Source organism: Microtus ochrogaster, chromosome 15, assembly GCF_000317375.1.
Source record: "Microtus ochrogaster isolate Prairie Vole_2 chromosome 15, MicOch1.0, whole genome shotgun sequence".
NCBI lineage: Eukaryota > Metazoa > Chordata > Mammalia > Rodentia > Cricetidae > Microtus > Microtus ochrogaster.
Genome location: NC_022017.1, coordinates 29097608 through 29110955, shown reverse-complemented (window position 1 = coordinate 29110955; position 13348 = coordinate 29097608). Strand labels below are relative to the sequence as shown.

The 13348-nt window shown below is 48.4% G+C and overlaps 1 protein-coding gene across 2 annotated transcripts in view; it reads left to right on the top strand.

The window, feature by feature from the left end:
• Window positions 1-7085: 7085 nt before the first annotated feature.
• Zc3h7b (zinc finger CCCH-type containing 7B) overlaps window positions 7086-13348 on the top strand; it is a 51950-nt gene continuing 45687 nt past the window's right edge. The window contains exon 1 of one of the 2 annotated variants that reach the window (XM_013348854.2): window positions 7086-7478. The gene's annotated coding sequence lies outside the window, so the exon portion shown is untranslated. The remainder of the gene's footprint in view (window positions 7479-13348) is intronic. The other variant, XM_005354485.3, reaches the window with a different exon arrangement.

Sequence of the window (13348 nt, the reverse complement as noted above, 5' to 3'; positions counted from 1 at the left end):
AAAAAAAAAAAACAAAAAACAAAAAAACAAAAAAAAAAACAAACAAGGTTTCAGATTCCCTGGAAATGAAGTTAACAATTGTGAGCCACCATGTGGGAGCTGGGAATTGAACCAGGGTCCTCTGGAAGAGCAGTAAGCACTATAAACTGCTGGACCATCCTTCCAGCCCTAACATCTGATACCTAACTTCCAAAGGACTTAGATGGCTCTGCCCTTCCAGTTTTGCTACCTGCATATCTCTCTCTCTCTCTCTCTCTCTCTCTCTCTCTCTCTCTCCTGGTTCCACTTCCTGTGTGTATCTCTTCTAGACAGATATCCCATGGCTCTAGCATCAGCAACTGGCCTTTCAGGACTCCCTGCCTTCTCAGGGCCTTTTTGCAGAGACCCCTCTGTCCCGTGTGTTTGGCCTCAAGGGCTCTCCGAAACCAGAGGAAGGTCTGCAACACCTTTACTCTTGCTTCCTTCTTGCCTCTAAACCCAGTGCCCTGTGGACTGCCAAGGTCTGAGGACAGTTTAGGATGGACCCCCTTGAGTGCCATGAGCAGCAGCTTTTGTTTTCAGTTGCTTTCTAGGGGAAGTTTAGCCTGCTGAGGGAGGACCCTGAGGACACTCTTCCCTCTAGGCCTCTCCTTAGCCATGTTGATCCCATCTCTTTCAGCACCAGCCTTGGCTGACACACATTTAGTGGGGCTCTTTTGCTTGTATTTGTAGTTCGTATTTTTTTCTTCCCAGCTTGTTCTTTTTCACTGTAGACCTGTAGAACAAGTCATTAATAAGAACCATATGTCAGGCATGGTGTTCATGCTTACCTTTGATCCTGGTGCCCAGGAGGCAGAGGCAGAAGGATCTCTCTGAGTTTAAGAAGAGCCTCCACTACCTAGCAAGTTCCAGGCCAGCAGGAGCCACACGATGAGACCCTGTCTCAACAAAACCCAAACTGCTACGGATTAAATATTGTTGTCTTGAAACCGTCTCTGCCCGAAGAATCAGTCCATTACTTTTTAAGCAAATTCTTAGGTCAAGGGCAAAGAACAGCCAGAATAACAAAGGAATGACCTCTAGCCCTGTTGCTAGGAGTTTTCTCTTCAGAAACCTCTTGAGCTCGCCCTTCACCGTCCACACTGCTCTCAACACAGGCCCCTTCCACAGCATACCAATTAGCCAGGCTTACAGTATTCAACCACTCTCCTAGTCCAGATCCAAAGTCTCGCCTATTCCTCTCAGAAACAGCACGGCCAGGTTCTTTACAGCAATAGCCGACTTCCCGGTACCAACTTCTGTACTCATCACTTTTATTGTGATAAAGCACCAAGAAAAAGAGTCTAATTGGACTTCTTGGATTTACGGTTTGAGAAGGAAGGACCTGAGTCTGTCATGGCAGGGAAGCATGTCAGCAAGCGAAGGTAATGGCAACCTGAACTGACTGATGGCTGGCAGCTCACATCTTGAGCCACAAGCGTGAAACAAGGAGAACAAACCACAAGTCACGGGAGCCTTAAAACTCTCATAGCCCACCCCAGTGACATACTTCCTTCAGCAAGGCCACACCTCCTAAGCCTTCCCACATAGCACAGCCCCAGCACCACCAAGAAATCAAGTTGTCAAATGCCTGGGACTAGGAGGGACATCTTCTTCAAAGCACTACACTCACCCTGTAACTCTCGCTGGCCTGGATCTCACAGTGATCTGCCTCTGCCTTCCTAGCGCTAGGGCTAAAGACAGGTACCACTATGCCTGGCTCCATTTTTTTTTTTATTTTGTAAATTAGCAATTACACAGACATCAACGCTTTCCTTGCTTTACTTATCCTTACAGTGACCGTGCACCAGGGTTCTCAGAGGAAACAGAACTAATTGCAGGGATGGATGGATAGATTGGCTTGCAAGGAACTGGCTCACATGAGTAGAGGGACTGGCGATCCCCACTGTACCCTCCGTGCTCTGGATCAAGTCCAGGACCTTGCAAATACTCTAAACTAAGCCCTGTGGCAAGCACTAGGATTGGCATTTGCAGACTCAAGAAAGTGGATGGCATCCTTCCAGTGTGGTGAGGAGGTTCAGGGGAGATGTCACGTTTCGACTGGACAAAGGCAGAAGACAAAATCCAATGTCCCAGCTTGAAGACATAGGGTTTAGACCTCCCACTGATTGGCTGCGGCCCATCCCCCTTCCACAGGGCAATCTGCTTTCCTCAGGCTGTCAACTGAAAAGCTAACCTCATCTAGAAAACATCCTCACAGAGATGCCCAGAATAATGTTTGGCATCATTTCCTTGTCTGCTGTCTGGCACGCTGCAGCCCATTCATGTCACACAGAAAATTTGCCGTCACAGGGACTGAGAGTTGAGTTGCATGACAGGGTAAGACTAACGTGCATAAGGCCCTGCTTCGTTCTGTTTTTAATCCCCCCAAACCACAATAAAAATATAAAAATATATAAAAGCAATCGACAAGCTGGGTGTGGTGGTACATGCTTTTAATTGTAGCACTTAGGTCTCCGAGTTCAAGGCTAGCCAAGGCCATATAGTGTGACTCTGTCTCAAAAAAAAAAAAATTAAACTTCATAGAGCCTTATAGGATAAGAACAGTAACAACGAGGTTTCCAATAACAATGAACAACACACATGACTGCATATAACATGTCGCCTCGGTATGCTGTAGGCTCTGTCACTCTGTAATGTTTGCACGATGATAAAAATCATCTAGCAATGTGTTTCTCATGACCCCCCACCCCCTACCCATGTTAACTCAGCTTGTATTAACAAGTACCGTAGGTAGGGGGACGTTAGTGACATAAAGCATTTATTTAGCTCCGGAATGTTCAAGGTGCGGGATCAGGTGCCACAGGATCAGGCTTTTGGTGTACAGACAGACAACCCTCTTCCTGGCTGACAGATGACCACTCCCCGATGCATCCCCACCTGCAATCTTCTCTAGTGTCTTTGTTTTTTAATTTTTATTTATTTATCATGTATACAATAGTCTGTCTATGTGTATGCCTGCAGGCCAGAAGAGGGCGCCAGACCTCATTACAGATGGCTGTGAGCCACCATGTGGTTGCTGGGAATTGAACTCAGGACCTTTAGAAGAGCAGTCAGTGCTCTTAACCACTGAGCCATCTCTCCTCTGGTGTCTTTTCTTGTAAGGGCTCATGAGGACTCCACCCACATGGCCTGATTATGGCCTGAAGGTCTAACCTCACACCACACTGAGGTTTCAATACATGGACACATTCAGCCCACCACACGCCCAATTTACAGATGAGGAAGAAGGAACTGAAGGTTAAATTTGTGAATATATCCTGGATCCTTCCCTAAGTGGCACAAAGTCAAGTCCTTTAGTGGGAGGTCTAAGACCTGGGACCTGGCCACAAAGGCTTGTTGACTGAGTGAATGAACCTGAACACGACTTCGACAAAGGCAGTCATGAGCTCACGCTCTCCTAGGAAGCAGCAGGGTCTAAGCCTGGTGCAGAAGGTGAAAAGAATACATGGGTGGTATACTTGTAAATTCCTCATGGCTGGGAGCATGAGCCTTGGAGTCCTACCTCCAGAGGTTCACTCAAGTCCTTGAAAGTAACGAGTGACGGATCCAGAATTAAGATGCCCCGTCATGGTACAGTGGTTAGGGCTTTTAGGACAGGTAATCAGTCTGAGACAGGATCATGTCCTGCCTCTTCCTTAGACGCGTGTGACCTTGATCTAGTCATTAACCAGTTATGTCTATTCCTGGTCCGAATGTGGGTAAAACCAATCCCTACCTTCTAGGGCTTTTAAGCTGGTAAGAGACTCCGTATATGCATGCCTTTGCTCAGGATAAACAGGCAGAGGCTGTCAATGCTACTTCGGCTTTGAAATGAGGACATAGGCTCACAGCTCAACAACTGGACAATGCATTGGTGCGAGATTCCTGTCACTAGTCTTCAAAGCACCCCACCTCTGGTTGGGGTGTCTCTGGCAGTCCAGATCAAACTGGATCTCTGTGCGTGCGAGGCCAGCCTGGTCTACAGAGTGAGTGCCAGGACAGGCTCCAAAGCTACAGAGAAACCCTGTCTTAAAAAAAACAAAACAAAACAAACCCTCAAACTGATGTCCTATTGAAAACCTGAGAAGCTAGCATCCAGCCAGATCTCCCTTCATTGACAGACACATCCCCTTAAAGGCTATCTGGTACTCCACCAGCAGCTGGGGATGGCAGAATCTTCAGGCCTCTTGCCAACTAATTCATCTGAGACAGGATGTAGCAATCCAACTGGCTTCAGCATCCTTGTCCCTGAAACGAGAGCGCTATTAACCACGGTGCCTGATGTGGTAAGCTGTCAGGAATCTGCCAGTGTACATCACACGGGAGGCTTGGAAAATGACTCTGTTCAGTCTTTATTGCCGATTAGAATTTGGGCTAGCCGAGGCTGACCTTAAATGCCCGATTCTCTTGCTTCCTGCCTCCATGACAAATGTATGCCACACTGCCTGGCTGGTTCAGTTTTTAAAATCTTGGTTTTAGATACGAGGTAACTGACACTGCAAAATCGCTTGGGGTCAGATAGTCAACAAACGGCAGAGAAGGAAATTTTACGCTTCCTAAAGTTGACCAGGTGAGTCTCATCACATTACCCAGAATCCCCCACTTCCCCCGCACACACACATAGGGTGCCAGGGTCAGAGTGTTACTACTTTGAGCCCATAATCTCGAGTCTATCCCAAGTGACCCAAGGCTTGTTTTCTCATCAGTGACATCTGAGAGCCATTGGACTATGCCTTTGCTTCTGAGATTGTCTCTCCTCGTCGTACCAAAGTCTATTTTTTTGTTTGTTTTTTGCTTGCTAATCTCAAGGTAGTGAGGAGGGAGAAGGCAGCCACTTCCCTGTAACAGCTGATGTAAAATTCAGAAGCAGGCAGGGCATGGTGACGCGCCTTTAATCCTAGTACTCGGGAGGCAGAGGCTGGCGGACCTCTGTCAATTGGAAGCCAGCCTGCTCTATATAGCAAATCCCAAGACAGTCAGACTTACAGAGAGGAAACCTTGTCTCATAAAGAAAGGAAAAAGAGCCTGGTGGTGGTGGCGCATGCCTTCAATCTCAGCACTTGGGAGGCAGAGGCAGGCAGATCTCTGTGAGTTCGAGGTCAGCCTGGTCTACAAAGCAAGTTCCAGGACAGGCTCCAAAAGCTACACAGAGAAACCCTGTCTCGAAAAAACAAAAAAACAAAAACACAAAGAAAAGAAAGAAAGAAAGAAAGAAAGAAAGAAAGAAAGAAATAAGGAAAAAGGAAGCATATGAGCATTTGTTCCCTTTCCAATTTGCCCTGAAGAGACAGTTCTTAGAAACCGCCAGGTCATGTGTGATGTACAAAGTCTGGAATGAGAGCTGCCCCCTCGGACAGTTTAACTTCTGAGCTTTAGTTATCCATCCTTGAGATGGGCATGCTAAAACCCACGTTCCAGGATTCTTTTATGAACTGAATAAGAAAACACAGCCCTAGATTCTTAGATTCTTGTCCCTCTTGAGCACATGCCATAGTGTATTTCAGTGTTTAAAATTCATCTCCCTCAAAAAAAAAAAGCTATAGTTCCCAAGGGTATGTCTGGCACAAGTGTTTGTCGAAGAGATAACATTTGTAAAGATGAAGTCTGCCAGGCTCACAGCTGATCTGCAATAAATTAAATATACATACACACGCATGTGCATAAAATGCAGAGGAGGAAAGAGGGAGGCAGCTGACTGAGGGTGGGTCTTTTAGCAATCAAGAGGGCAGCTACTTACAGTGTAGGAGAAACATGGTTTGGAATCCAAAGATCTGGATTCAAATCCAGCCTGCCTGTTACCAGTTCTAAGGCAGGACCTTGGATACTTAGAAGATCTGTTTGGTTAACTTCTCTTTTACCTCGGTCCTCTTAGCCACCTTAAGTCGCTTCTAGAGAGATCCCCACCCAACAAAGAGACGTTTTATGATAGAATTCTACTTAGGCTCCCCTGAACTTTTCAACTGGGTCTGGACTTTTGGGCTTCTGTATATATCTCTGAGTCGTCTGAATTTTGTTTTACTTTTTAGATTTTTTCCAAAGAAATTATTATCATTATTTTTTGAGATAGCATCTCTCTATGTAGTCCTGACTATCCTGGAATTTGTTATTTAGACCAGACTGGCCTCAACCTCACAGAGATCTGGTCTGCCGTTGCTTCCTCGGTGCTGGGACTGAAGGCCTGTACTACCATGCCTGGCCCAGTTGTCCAAATTTTAGCAAGAATCCTACTAAACTAGAACAGGGGTTTAACTAGAATCCATCTCTGAATACCATGAACACTCATCCTCATCCGCTACCAGTCCTCAAGGTGATGTTCCGGTACCTGACCTATCTCCAAGAAAAGACAGCTCAGCAGTTGTGAGCTCTGGCTGCTCTTCCAGAGGGCCCATCTTATATTCCTGGCACCTACACAGCGGCTCACAACCTCTCTAACTCCGGTCTCAGGAGATCCGACGCCCTCTTCTGGCCTCTGCCAAGCACTAGGGACACGCATGGTACATATACATACCTGCAGCCAAAACACGAATACACACAAAATTAAAATCATTTTAAAACAAACAAAAAAATCCAAAACTTGAATTTAAAAATATTTAAATGGAATCCTGTTAGGTAGGGCTAGTCGAAATCACATCTTACCCTTCTTAGTTTTCTGTCCTCTGACCCTGCCTTGCTCTTAGGAATTTCTAATTGTTCTTGCTGAATTCAGTGCAGAGGTCTCTAAACCCACCATGATGGCCCTTCCTTGAATAAAATCAGTCTGGCTTTCTTAAACAAGTGCTCTTTTTTTTTTTCCTTTAACTTTCCATACATGGAACCTCAGCCAAATGAGACCGACTGAGTTCTGATTATCAACCAAAAGGGCACAAAGCCACCAGGGGCTTGGAGAAGCACCTGGAAAGTCGAGTGTGGCTTTTAGCTTGGATTGGGGGCAGCGACTGGGGGGGAGGGGATATTGGAGAACAGAGACGCTGGGTTGGTCCAGCATCCTCCCAGAAATGCAGAACTGTCAGAAAAAAAGCCCGGACAAGGAAGGGCACTTTTAAAAGAAAATCAAGGTGAATTCCAGGCATGAACCGTCCACTGGGAAGGGGGGCTTCCCGACTCCCCACCCCTTCCCCCCAAGGTGCGCAGCCCGCGCCGCCCACCCCGGGCGCGACTAAGCGAGGAGGAGCTGCGCTCTCTAGGACCCGAGGAGGGAGAGCTGCAGGGAGACGGAGCCTCCAGCGGGTGCTGCCGCGAGCGGCCGGCCGAGGGGGCTGGAAATGAAAGTAAAGCGCTCCGGAGCCACATGGACCGAGCTGCCCGGGCGGCGGCGCCGGGAGCAGGATGCGGCCGCCCGTAATTAAATAGCATTTACTCTTATTATTACTAATAATAATAACGTAATCATACCTCTAGTCATAGCATACCATTTATCGGGCTCGGCGCAGGCCCGCGGGGAGCGCAGCCCGGCCGAGGTGAGTGCTTTGGCGCGGTGGAGCCCCGCGGGGCAGAGGCCGAGCCACCGCGTTGCCGGTGGCACGCAAGGTTGGGGCGCGCGAGGTTGGGGCGTCCGGGCAGGGCCGGGCAGGGCCGCGCGCGGAGGAGGCGCGGGAAGTCGGGGCCCGGCCACCTGGAAAGGCGGCTTTGCAAGAATAAAGCAATAGCACCCCCATTACCATGAACTATTTTGGGGGATCCCTGTGCAGATCCCTGTACCCCTGCCCCAAAGTTTCAAAGTTATTGTGTGGCCGGGCACCTGCCGCCTGGGAGATTGAGTCTCCACTGCAGCCCCCAGGGGATGTCTTGGGATTTTCTTCCGTGGTGGTGGTGGGGAGCAGTCTCCCCTGGTATGGTGGAGGTGCGCGGATGCCACCGAAAGGGGGTGGTCCGAGCTTGGTAGTGGGGTCCCCCGTTTCTTTTGTATTCGCTTTGGATTCGCAGTGCCTTGATGTGGAGGGGCCGCGGCGAGGGCCAAGGACAATGGCCGGCTGATGGGTCGCCCCAGTCGGTTACAGCGGCCACGCGAGTCCGGGGATCCGGGGCCTGTGGGCCTAGCCCTGGGGGAGGGGGCGGCAGGAAAGGGGGGCGCGGTCTGGGTCGGCTGAGCAGGAGGGCATTTCCGGTCGTGGCATCCATCACTGGCCTCAGAGGCCTCCCGGGTGGGCAGTAACCAAGCAGGGAATTTACGGGGACTCTGGGTGCTGGGACTATGGCGACAGAGGGGCGCCCTTGCAGGTCTGGGACCCTAAAGAAGCAGAGCCGACCCACACACACACACTACCCTCAGCGGGCAGAAGGTCCCCTCTGCCACTCATAACTGTTTTTCTTTCCCGCTTAGAAACCCTTGGGTTCTGGTATTTGTAAAGTGCCTGGATTGTGTATGTGTGTGTGGGGGGGGGGTCCTTCGCAGAGACAAAGCCCCACCCCCCATGCCCCAGGAGTGGGAATCGGGTAGAAAAAGAGTTCGCTCTTGACAGAACAGGATGGCTGAGGTGCCAACAGGACATTAATGGGGAAGGTTGGGGGCTGAAGAGCCGAAGCTTCAAGTCCCGGGATGCTGGGGGCCCACAGCAAAGTGATGGGGGGGCTCGGTTTTCAGTTGTTGACATCGGTGCTCGGGCACAAGAATCAGAACCCCCAACTTCTTGCCATTTTCCCAAGTGTCTGCAGTTCATCCAGTTTGATGAAAATAGCAGAATGCAGATCCTTGAATTTTTACACAAATGCGATAATTATAGTACATATAGCAACTGTGTTGGACATGAAATTCCAGCAGATTCTTTCCTTCTTTTACCAAGACTTACCCCTACCACAGCTACAGCCGTGCCCTCCCTGATATCTTCAGACTTCTTTCTTCCATAGAAGTCTGCTGCAAGGCCCAAACTGGGTGAAACAGGTTCTAGATGGTGTGTGTCTTGTGCGTGTGTCCTGAGCTGGGCATACGTGGGCTCATCTGCCCCTCATGGCACTTATGCCCGGTAGACATTTTTCCATCCTTCTTTTCCATTTGAGGAACCGAAGGCTTAGAGAATTGGGTATCTTGCTGGAAATTTCCAGCTAGGATTCCTAACTGGTTATCTGACCCCGAATCTCCATTTTCAGGAAGGCGGAGATCTGAGGGTGAGAGAGGGGCTTTGTGTTTCCTAGGTTGCCATAATGTCTGTTTAATGGTTACTGTGAGCTTTAACCTAATTTAGGTACTGTAGTTTGGAATGTGGCTTGTTGAATCTTTTTGGAAGTGGAGTTCAGTGGGATGAGCCTGATTCTTAATTCTTAGGTTTGACAGTGCAATTGTCAGTGGGTTCGAGACTCTCTAAATAATAGTCTGTTTATAGCATTTGGTACGTGTGTGTCTGTGTGTATGTGCATGCGTGTGTGCACACAAGCACCGGGGTTTCTGATACACACCTCCCAGCACTCAGGAGATAGAGGCAAGAGAACTGTGACTTACGGGACAAGTTGGGCTACATAGCGAGACCTTCTCTCTCTCATTTGGTTCAGGGTTTCTCTTTGTAGCCCTGGACGTTCTGGAACTTGCTTTGTAGACCGGGCTGGCCTTGAATTCTGAGATCTGGCAGCCACGCCCAACTGGAGCCCTTGTCTTTAGAAAAAGAGGGGTGGTGGTGGCTGTTGAGGTGACTCAGTGGTTAAGTGCTGTTGCAGAGGACCTCAGTTGAATTCCCAGCATCCACATCATGCAGCTGATAAGAGTCTGTAACTCCAGCTGAAGGATCTGACATCCTCTTCTGCCTCCACCTACATTTCCATCCACGTGTACACACCCACATATACAAACACACAGTTAAAAAATAAAATCTTAGCCGGGCGGTGGTGGCGCAGGCCTTTAATCCCAGTGCTCGGGAGGCAGAGGCAGGCGGATCTCTGTGAGTTCGAGACCAGCCTGGTCTACAGAGCTAGTTCCAGGACAGGCTCCAAAAACCACAGAGAAACCCTATCTCAAAAAAAACCAAAGGAAAAAAAAAATAAAAAAAAATCTTGCCCGCCTTTAATCCCAGCATTTGAGAGGCAGAGGCAGTCAGATAGATCTCTGAGTTTAAGACCAGCCTGGTCTATAGAGCAAGTTCCGGGACAGCCAGAGCTTCACAGAGGAACTGTCTAAAAAACAAAACAAAACAAAATAAGCTGGGAATGGTGGCACATGCCTTTAATCCCAGAACTTGGGAGGCAGAGGCAGGTGGATCTGTGCATTTGAGATTAGCCTGGTCCACAAAAGGAGTTCCAGGACAGCCAGGGCTGTAATGCAGAGAAACCCTGTCTCAAAAAACCAAAAAGAAAAAAAAAAAAGGAGAAAGAAGGGAAAAATATGTTCAGTGCTTTTTATTTAGTTCATAACAAAAGGCCTTTCACATATGTGGGCTCATCTGTCCTTCCTAGCAATTACAGCAGACTTTTCTTTACATATATATAATCAGTCTGGGGAGATGGCTCAGCAATTAAGAACACTGTTGCTCTTCCAGAATACTGAAGTTTGATTCCCAGCACTCACATAGTAACTCACAACAGTCCTTACCTCCAGTTTCAGGGCATCTAAACCCTCTTTTGGCCTCTGAAGGTACCAGGCACACACATGGTACCCAAATATATATGCAAGCAAAAACACCCATACACATAAAATTTAAAGATAAAAATGTCATTCCTGCTTATTTACTTACCGGGAGGGGGCGTGCGCGTATCTTGGTGTATGTGTGGCAACCAGAAGACCGCTTGTGGGATTACTAGGTGTCAGACTCAGGCTGTCAGACTTGGTGGCAAGCACCTTTACCCACCGAACTATCTGTCACAGGGTAGGCATTTCAATACATCGTTTCCAGATGGGGAATGGGAGGCCTGGAGAATTGGATGTCTTGGTAGAAGTTTAGAGTAGAGTTCTGACTCCTCCGTAGTTCTCTGCCTCTAGATATTCGTCCTTTCCCAGAGTCCTGTGCAACCTAGCAAGGGAAAAGCCCCTCTGGTTAAGCTACTGTGAGGCAGGTCAGGGATTGAGCACCTTGCAGTCTGATTGGAAATAGAAAAGTAAATTCATTAAGAAAATGGGCTGGAAAGTGGTTAAGAGCCTAGAATATATGAGTGCCAGATCCAGGGAGAGGCCCTGCCTCAAAGGCAATGGTGAAGAGTGAGAGAGGGGGACGCTTGGCCCTCTCTTCTGGAGTCTGTGCTTGCTCACAGGTGTGGGCATCCCATGTGCATCCATGTACACACACGATAAGTCTTTGTTTGTTTGTTTGTTTGTTTTTGTTTTTCGAGTCAGGGTCTCTTTGTGTAACAGTCCTGGATGTCATGGAACTCACTCTGTAGACCAGGCTAGCTTCAATCTCACAGAGATCTGCCTGTCTCTGCCTCCCGAGTGCTGGGATTAAAGGCGTGCGCCACCATGGCCTGGCACAAAATACGTCTTTTAAGAATGAAACTGAACCGGGTGGTGGTGACACACACCTTTAATCCCAGCACTTGGGAGGCAGTAGGGGGCAGATTCTTGTGAGTTTAAGGATAGCCTGGTCTACAGTGCCAGTTCCAGAACAATTCTGGGACAGCCAGGGCTACACAGAGAAACCTTTTCATGATAAACAAAACAAAACAAAAGTAGAAACTTGAGAACTTAGAAAGAAAGGCAAGGACTCTAGCGTCAGCACACTGGGGAAAGACAAGGCAGCAGCCGGGAAATGCACCGGAAGGCTTCCTGGAGGAGGAGAGAGCTCAGGTGAAAGAGTAAGATGCTCGGCCAAAGTGAAGGACAAGGAAGGAGATCTTGGGTTAACATCTATTATTTCTATTATTTCTGTGCTGGGAGGCTGATGTAGTGTATCTTTTTTAAATGTCTTCAACTGTTTGTTTGTTTGTTTGTTTGTTTGTTTGTTTTTGGAGACAGGGCTTCTCTGTGTAGCCCTTGTTGTTCTGGAACTCGTAGACCAGGCTGGAACTCAGAAATCCTCCTCCCAAGTGCTGGGATTAAAGCCGTGTGCCACTACGGCCGGCTTTTTTTAAACATTAATTTTTTTAAAATTTAATTTTCTCTACTTGTAGTTCACGGAGGGTTGGTACTTGTGTTTGCATTTTACTGAAGAAGTTGGGGCGACTCAGGATTTGTGTGGTCACCCCAAAGCTACTGCACTGTATTTGAACCCAAGCCTTTCTGGCCTTGGGTGAGCTCCCGCCCACTGGTGTCGCCTTCCTCTCCACCACCATGGAGGTGAGAGTAAAGGCCAAGGAAGCAGGAACTGGCAAATGCCACAGCCATAAGGGCTCACCAGGAAAGGTTAGCAGGCTCCTCAAGGCCAGAGTTTAATGAAGTATTTGAGTTCCCATACCCCGCAGAAAAGGCAAAAGGGCTGTAGAGGAAGCAGAGTCCTGCGCGTGGAAATCTGAGTAATTCCGTTCCATGGGGGCTCACCACCCTGGAGCTCTGGCACAAGACAGATACGGACCATTAGCCTCAGCTCTCCATGGACAGGAACTGGCTCTGCTTCAGCTCCTGCCTCCAGCTCTGTGGACGTGCCAGGAGGACACATTCAGCCATTATGCTGTCAGATTGAATTATGCCCCAGTGTGGAGGAGGCAGGCTTATTGCGCCTGGGGTGGAAGGTCTTCCTAGAAGAATTTCTATGTGAATGCTTGAAAGATCGGAGGAGAGAGGCCATTCCGAGCAGAGGCAGCGATGGGCAGAAACAGGGACAGATGAAGCCTGAGGAGTAAGTCACCAGGTACGGCCACCCAGGGGCAGCCGTAAGTTCCAGCTGAAGTCCTGCGCTGTTGCTGTTGGCCCTTTGAGTCTCTGCACTCGAGTTTTCGTTTCTGGAAATGAGCCCTGAGGTTGTTTGTTTTCTTTTCTTATAAACTTTTAGATCGATTTTGTTGTGATTGCCCTTATTCTTTTGTGAATTTGGAGACAGGGTCTCACTGCGTCGCTCTGGAACTGGCTCTAGAGATCTAGTTGACGCCAGTCTTGCATTGACCTTCTGCCCCTGCCTCTCAAGTGCTGGGATTGCAGGCATGCACCAGCATGTTGTGCTGAGTTCTGAGGTTTGAGGGTGTTTGACAGTAATCCAAGAGAGGTCAATGAAAGACGCTAAGTCAGGGCTGGCGAAATGGCTCACTTGTTAGTGAGCCCTTCTAGAGGACCAAAGTTTGAGTCCCACCCCTCCAATCACATGTAACTCGAGTTCCAGGAGATCCATGGGCACATACCCCTACACAGACAGACACGTATATGCATAATTTAAAATAAAACTATAAAAAAATAGAGAAAAGGTACTAGCATGACCTTTAATCCCAGTATTTTGAAGGAAGAAGCAGGCAGATTTTACCCTGGTCTACAGAGGACCTGTTT